Raw genomic sequence first — 6,726 nt, 5'->3', positions numbered from 1 at the left:
GGAGAAGACATATTTCTAGCCCCAGTTACATTTGAATCCATATTCTGCCACTTACTGCTTGTGTAACTATGGGCAATTTACGTCACCTCTCCCACCCCTGAAGATCCTCATCTATAAAATAAAAAGGGTTACAATAGATTACAATAATCTTTCTAACTTTAAGCCAATTATCCTTCAAGAGTTGTTGCAATACCTATACTCAGATAGAGATAGAGATAGGGATGAGGATGGTGATAGAGATGGGCACAGGGATGGGGACAAGAATGCATATAGAGGACAGCACTGGGAGATGGATATGGGTAGGTACAAGAAGATGGACAGGGATATAGCCAGGATCTGTGATTTATACTGTTATTCAGATCTCCTGGGTAAGGAAACTCCCTCTATGAAAAGCAAATATATGCTTAAAAAAAAAAGGTCTATAAATATGTGATTTAATAAGGTATAAGACAGACAAGAACTTTGAGAAGCCATCTTTTTTATACAAGCTCTATTTAGGCATAGAGACCTCCTTTTACCTAAGATGAAAAGGCACAGTTAAGAAAAAATGAATATTTTTATTTCATGTAACAGATTTCTTGCTGCATATGAATATTTCCTAACTCACTTTTTTCAAAATATGTTTTCTTTAAGACATTGCTTTTAAATTACTTAAATTTTCTTCCCCTTCCAGAGAGAACCCTCCCAAGTAACAAAACTGTTTTTTTGAGAAAAAAAAGGGGGGGGGGGAAGCATAGTGTTGCGGTGGATAGAGCACCGGTCCTGGATTCAGGAAGACCTGAGTTCAAATCTGGCCTCGGACACACAACACTTACTAGCTGTGTGACCCTGGGCAAGTCACTTAACCCCATTGCCTAGCCAAAAGAGAGAGAGAGAGAGAGAGAGAGAGAGAGAGAGAGAGAGAGAGAGAGAGAGAGAGAGAGAGAGAGAGAGAACAAAATCAGTAAGAACTAATAAATACATTGAAAAAAAGCCCTAAAATTTATGACCATAGACTTCTCACCTCCAAGGAGTAGGGAGAGATCTTTTCATGTTTGTTCATTTTCATATTTCTTCTTTGGTACTAAGCACATTGTTGTCAATTTTGCAATATTCTTTTTTGACTATTTTCATGGTGGATTTGTTTTTCATTTACATTACTGCAGTTATAAGGTACGTCATTTTCTTGGCTCTGCTCATTTGATGTTGCATCTGTTCACATATATCTTTCCATATTCACCCTTAGCCATTTTTGGATGTATTTAGGTTCCTATTGAGCTAGCCAGTCTGAAAACACAAAAATAATGACATTTGTTTTAGAGCAATAAATAGCAAAATAACAAGTTTTACAAAATAATTACAACATGTCAGGAGAGAACAATAAGATTTAAAAGATTAAAAGTTCAAGAAGAAGAAATTATTTTATCAATAACATAAAAATCATTAGTACTATTGATGTCCATGTGGTTTAGTGATTTTAGAGCTGAGCTGTCTCTGAAACATATGGCCTACATGATGCATGAAAATTGACGTGATGTCTCAATACTCTGGTGATTCTCAAGAATATAACATGTATGCCATGTGTCAAGCTTTGTTGGTAGATTTAAGTTACATGCATGTGTTCATGCATATATACACACGCACATACACACACACCACTAATATCTGCTAACTGAGAAATTAACCATTTACACTTTATATATCATCTTTGTACATGTTTGTATGTTATCTTTCCTTCTACAATGTGAGCTCATTGAGAACAGGATGCCCAGGGCTTACCACAGTGCCAGACGTATAGTAAGTTCTTTAAAATATGCTTGTTGTTTTCTGAGTTTTCCTTATACCAAAAAAAGCAGAAATTTGTTCAAAAAACAAAGAGAAAAAACTGCAGTTTGGTTATGATGCATCATTTCCAATGATGATTTTCTTTATTTACAGTTAGTTCAAAGGAATCTTGTTTTTCAGAAAAACAGAGAAGAGACCCAGACGGTGCTGTGTAATATCCTCCCTCTCCAAATCATATCTGAAGTATTAACAGAATGTTCCTAGTCTCCAGATTTTTTTTTTCGGAAAATGGATTGTGCTTTACAAATGGGCTACATTTGAATCCTCAACACAAAAATAAGAAATTCAATTTCATAATCAAGTCGTTTCATAGCTCAGTCATGTATTAGAGCTGAAGTCTAAGAGATGGCTGAAGGCAATCATTCTGAAGTCACTGAGTTCATTCTTTTGGGCCTCACCACACGTCCAGAGCTTCAGGTTTATTATTTATCATATTATTCATCATCTATTCCATTACTGTTGTGGGAAATCTTGGCCTGATCCTACTAATCCAGGTCAGTTCCCACCTTCTCAAACCCATGTACTTCTTCCTCAGCCACTTGGCCTTTGTGGATTTTTCATTTACTTCTGCAATTACCCCAGATATGCTCATTAACTTTGTTCAGGAAATCAATGTTATCTCTTTCCATGCATGTGCCATCCAGATGTATTGCTTCATTTCACTTGTAAACGTTGAGATGTTTCTCTTGGCTGTAATGGCCTATGATCGCTGTGTCGCCATAGGTAAACCCCTACTCTACACTATTGTGATGTCTCACAGACTCTGTGTACAGTTGGTAGCTGTTCCTTACATATACTGCTTCTCTATGGCACTCTTTCAAACCATCATCACATTCCATTTATCTTACTGTGCCTTGAATCTTATTAACCACTTCTACTGTGATGACATTCCTCTCTTAGCCCTCTCCTGCTCAGGCACTCATGTGAAAGAAATCTTGATTTTGCCTTTGCTGGATTTGATATGATCTCTTCCTTGTTGATTGTCATCATCTCCTATGTCTTCATCATTGCTGCCATCTTGCGGATTCGCTCAACAGAGGGCAGACTCAAGGTCTTCTCCACCTGTGGATGGCACATGGTGGCTGTCACCATTTTCTATGGCATGCTGATATTTTTGTATTTGCAGCCACATTCTAACCATTCCCTAGACACAGATAAAATGACATCAGTGTTTTATACCACAGTGATCCCCATGGTGAACCCCCTCATTTACAGCCTGAGGAATAAGGAAGTAAAAGCAGCTCTGAGTAAAGTATTGGGAAATAGCTGGGTAGTTATTCCTTTAAGACATTTAGGGAAATGAATCAACTCATTCAGCAGCAGACAGTATCCCAATATCCTTAAAGGCTGAGTTTAGAAGTTACTTTTGTTTTCAGTCAGTGGACTAATATTTATTTAGTACCTGATTTAAACAAGACAAAGTGACATTAATTTCAGCACAAAAAAGATCAAAACTATTTCTATATGTACTTGAAACAACCACTATCTTTATCAAAATGGTAGCCTCCATCCTCATATCTCAATTCTGCTGAGTTTTCCTTTGTCAAATTTTAAGACCTTTGTGAAATGAATATATTTAAGAATGAGCAAAGTAGCACAGTGGATAGTATGCCAGAACCTGAGGTCAGTCAGCAAGACTCATCTTCCTGAGTGGAAATCTGATCCCATATATTTACTTCCTGTGTCACCCTGGGACAGGCACTTAATTCGGATTGCCTCAGCTTCTTCATCTGTAAAATGAATTAAAGAAGGAAATGGCAAATAATTCCAGTATCTCTTCCAAGGAAATGTGAAACAAGGTCATGAAGATTTGAAAATGACTGAAAAATGATGGAAGAACAGCAACAGGTGATGCAGTGAACAAAGTGATACACTCCTAGTCAGGAAGACTTGTTTGCAAATTCTGCCTCTAGCTCTTCCTATTTGTGAAACCCTGAAAGTTATTTGACTCCTCTCAGACTCAGTTTCCTCAGCTGTCAAATAGCATGTACCTTACAGGGTTTATGAAAAGGTCAAAGTAGAATGAGTAAACTGCTTTTCAAACCTAAAAAGTGATGTATAAATGCTAGATACAATTAATATTTAAGCCTGAGTCAATTGATTATGTGCATTTGACATTAGAGTAATCTACACTGGTCCATCACAGAAAATGTCTACAGTGGGAGAATGTTCTCTTCCTACGGAAGCAGTGGAGTACAGTGAAGAGAGTCCTCAACTGACGGTCTGCATTATGATTTGACTTTGCCACTACGGACTTGTGTGAACTTAGCTTACAAGAATCAGAGAATTTATATTGGTCCTGGCCCATAAAATAATAGTGCTAGAGGCGGAAGAGGTCATCCTATCCAAATGCCTAAGGAAGGGCAAAGTGGTTCAGGAAAGAAAGAGAGAAGGTCAAAGTTTCAAGCTGCTTATCAGTGAGATCAGCCTTTTATGTGCATTTTGAACTTAGGGGGAAGCAAGATATGTAGAAGGAAGGAGGCAAAGTAAGAAAGAAACAAAGAAAGAAAAGAAAGAGAAAGAAAGGAGGGAAGAAAGGAGTGAGAGAGGGAGGAAAGAAAGGAAGGAGGAAGAAAGGAAGGAGGGAGAAAGGAAGGAAGGAAAAAAGGAGAGGAGGAAGGAAGAGTGGAAGAGAAAGAGGCAGAAGGGAGAGAGGAAATAAGTGTTCATTAAGCACCTACTATGTTCCAGACACCATGGCAAGCTCTTCACAAATATTATCTCATTTGTTCCTCACAATAGTCTCCATTTTACAGTCAAAGAAACTGAAGCAATAGGGATTAAGTGAATTACCCAGGATTATATAACTAGTGTGTATATAAGGATGGATTTGAACTCAGGTCTTCCTGACTCCAGGCCCAGTGAACTATCAACTGTGCATCTCACTTAAGAGTTAGTGTGGGTGAAAACTTTATCACCATGAAGTGAGGCCAAGCTAGGAGCAAGCCTTGCCAAACTTAGCTTGACTAATTCCAGGTGACAGAGTCTTTCATGAGGCCTACACTTGGATGTTTTCCAACTGGGCAGCTCCTATGCTGTGTCCATTGCTGTTGCGTCGTCCAAGAATATGAGATCACGTCCAGGTCCCTGTGTAGCACTGGAATGGGGTGGCGGTTTCATTGTACATCAAAATGGTGTAGTCACTTACAAAGACAATTTTATTGATATATATGAGGCAGCTGGTGGCACCGAAGAGAGAGCACTGGATTTGGAATCATTATGACCTGAATTCAGATTTGGCTTCAGACACTTATTAGCTGTTTGTCCCTGGGCAAATTATTTAACCTCTGTTTGCCTCAGTTTCCTCAACTATAAAATGGGGATTGAAATAGCATCTACCTTGTAGGATTGTTGTGAGGAACAAATGAGATAATACTTGCCCAATCATTTAGGCCAGTGCTAGGTACATGGAAGGAGTTAATGCTTGCTCCTTTCCCTTCCTTTCCTGTATAAGGGGTTTGATATTTTTACAAACTGTTTCCAATCCATTATCTCTCAGAATCTCTTAGTGGGAAGGTCAGAGGCTGGCTAGTAAAGTTTATATTATAAGACGAATGTCTTTTACAACAACATAGTCAACCCAAACTGTTTAAAGACTCCATGTTCCAGAAAATTCACTACTTCCTATATAGTTCATTCCTTTTTTTTCTGTTTGTTTGTTTTCTTTTCTTTTTCAGTCAACAACCATTAATTCCTTAGTATTTTTCAGTGGCTTTTCTAAGTGCTGGAAATTATAAATTACATTAATATATTAATATATATTATATATATATGAATATATATATATATGAATATATATATATATTATATATATATATAAACTGGAAATTATATTATAAAAACAAAAAGAAAGTCCCTACCTTCAAAGAACCTACATTCTATTGGGAAAAGGAAATACATTAAATGGGAGCTGAAAAGAAAGGGTAGAAGGAAAGGGAAGACATCATTTGTGGGGACATGGTGCGAAAGGCCAAAAATTCATGAGTAGAGGTGTGAGATGAATGAAGAAGTGAGCATGGCTGCAAAAGGTGCTTCCTCAAAATTGGGGAAATCACCAGTCTAAGGTCAGAGTCAAAATAGTGAAGGGATGTTCCACGATAACTTGACCATAGAGTGGCTATATGGAATGATTTACAGTGAGGAGTCAGGATGACAGGAATGTGAGTCTGAGTAACTATAAACTTCCACAAAATGGAGGATCCTTAGGAAATTCACAGAAGAAAAGGTCACCAGGTAGTTGTGATCCTAAAGTCTTCAGCATCCAATGGCAAAGCTGAGGGTCATGCATTTTATTTAATATCATTTACACTAATAAAAAATTTATCAGTTTCTGGTATTTAACTATTTGACAATGATAAGGACTTTGATGGCAAAAGTATTTCTTTCTGGTTCTTCATTAGCTGTAATGAACCCACTACAAATGGAGTTTTCTAGTTACACCATGGGGCCAGGTTATTTGGCTGTTACCATCCAGGTCTCAGAAGAGGTGGTAATGGAAGTAATGTTGACGGTCTCACTCATCTGGCAATGCTGCTTCCTATCGCTCCCTCAGAGCACTTTGCTTCAGTATAACTTCCTAAGGAAGTATCTAAGCCCTGCTCTTGGTGACTTCAAGTGCCCTACTCCACCCACTATGCCACCTAACTGCACTAAAATATCCAAACAACTACAGGGTGAAACTCCTGATTCTTGAGACTTCTTTCTTTAATGCAATGTGTGGTCCAATCAAATTGGCTTTCTGGCTGTTTCTCATGGAATGTATTTCATTTTTTCCCCTCTGTACCACTGTAGAAGGTGTCTACCATGCTTGTTTGCCCCATGCTTCCTCTTCATTTTGAAATCAAGTCTTTTAAGCACCACCTCTCACATGAGACTTATCCCAATCTCCTCTCACCACCATCA

At 38.0% G+C, this 6,726-nt stretch overlaps 1 pseudogene; it reads left to right on the top strand.

The window, feature by feature from the left end:
* Positions 1–2,169: 2,169 nt before the first annotated feature.
* On the top strand, positions 2,170–3,127 carry LOC114041481 (annotated as a pseudogene).
* The last annotated feature ends 3,599 nt before the right edge of the window (positions 3,128–6,726 follow it).

The sequence above is a fragment of the Vombatus ursinus genome, unplaced genomic scaffold, assembly GCF_900497805.2.
Source record: "Vombatus ursinus unplaced genomic scaffold, bare-nosed wombat genome assembly UNPS02014174.1, whole genome shotgun sequence".
Taxonomy (NCBI): Eukaryota; Metazoa; Chordata; class Mammalia; order Diprotodontia; family Vombatidae; genus Vombatus; species Vombatus ursinus.
This window is presented reverse-complemented; position numbering and strand designations above follow the sequence as displayed.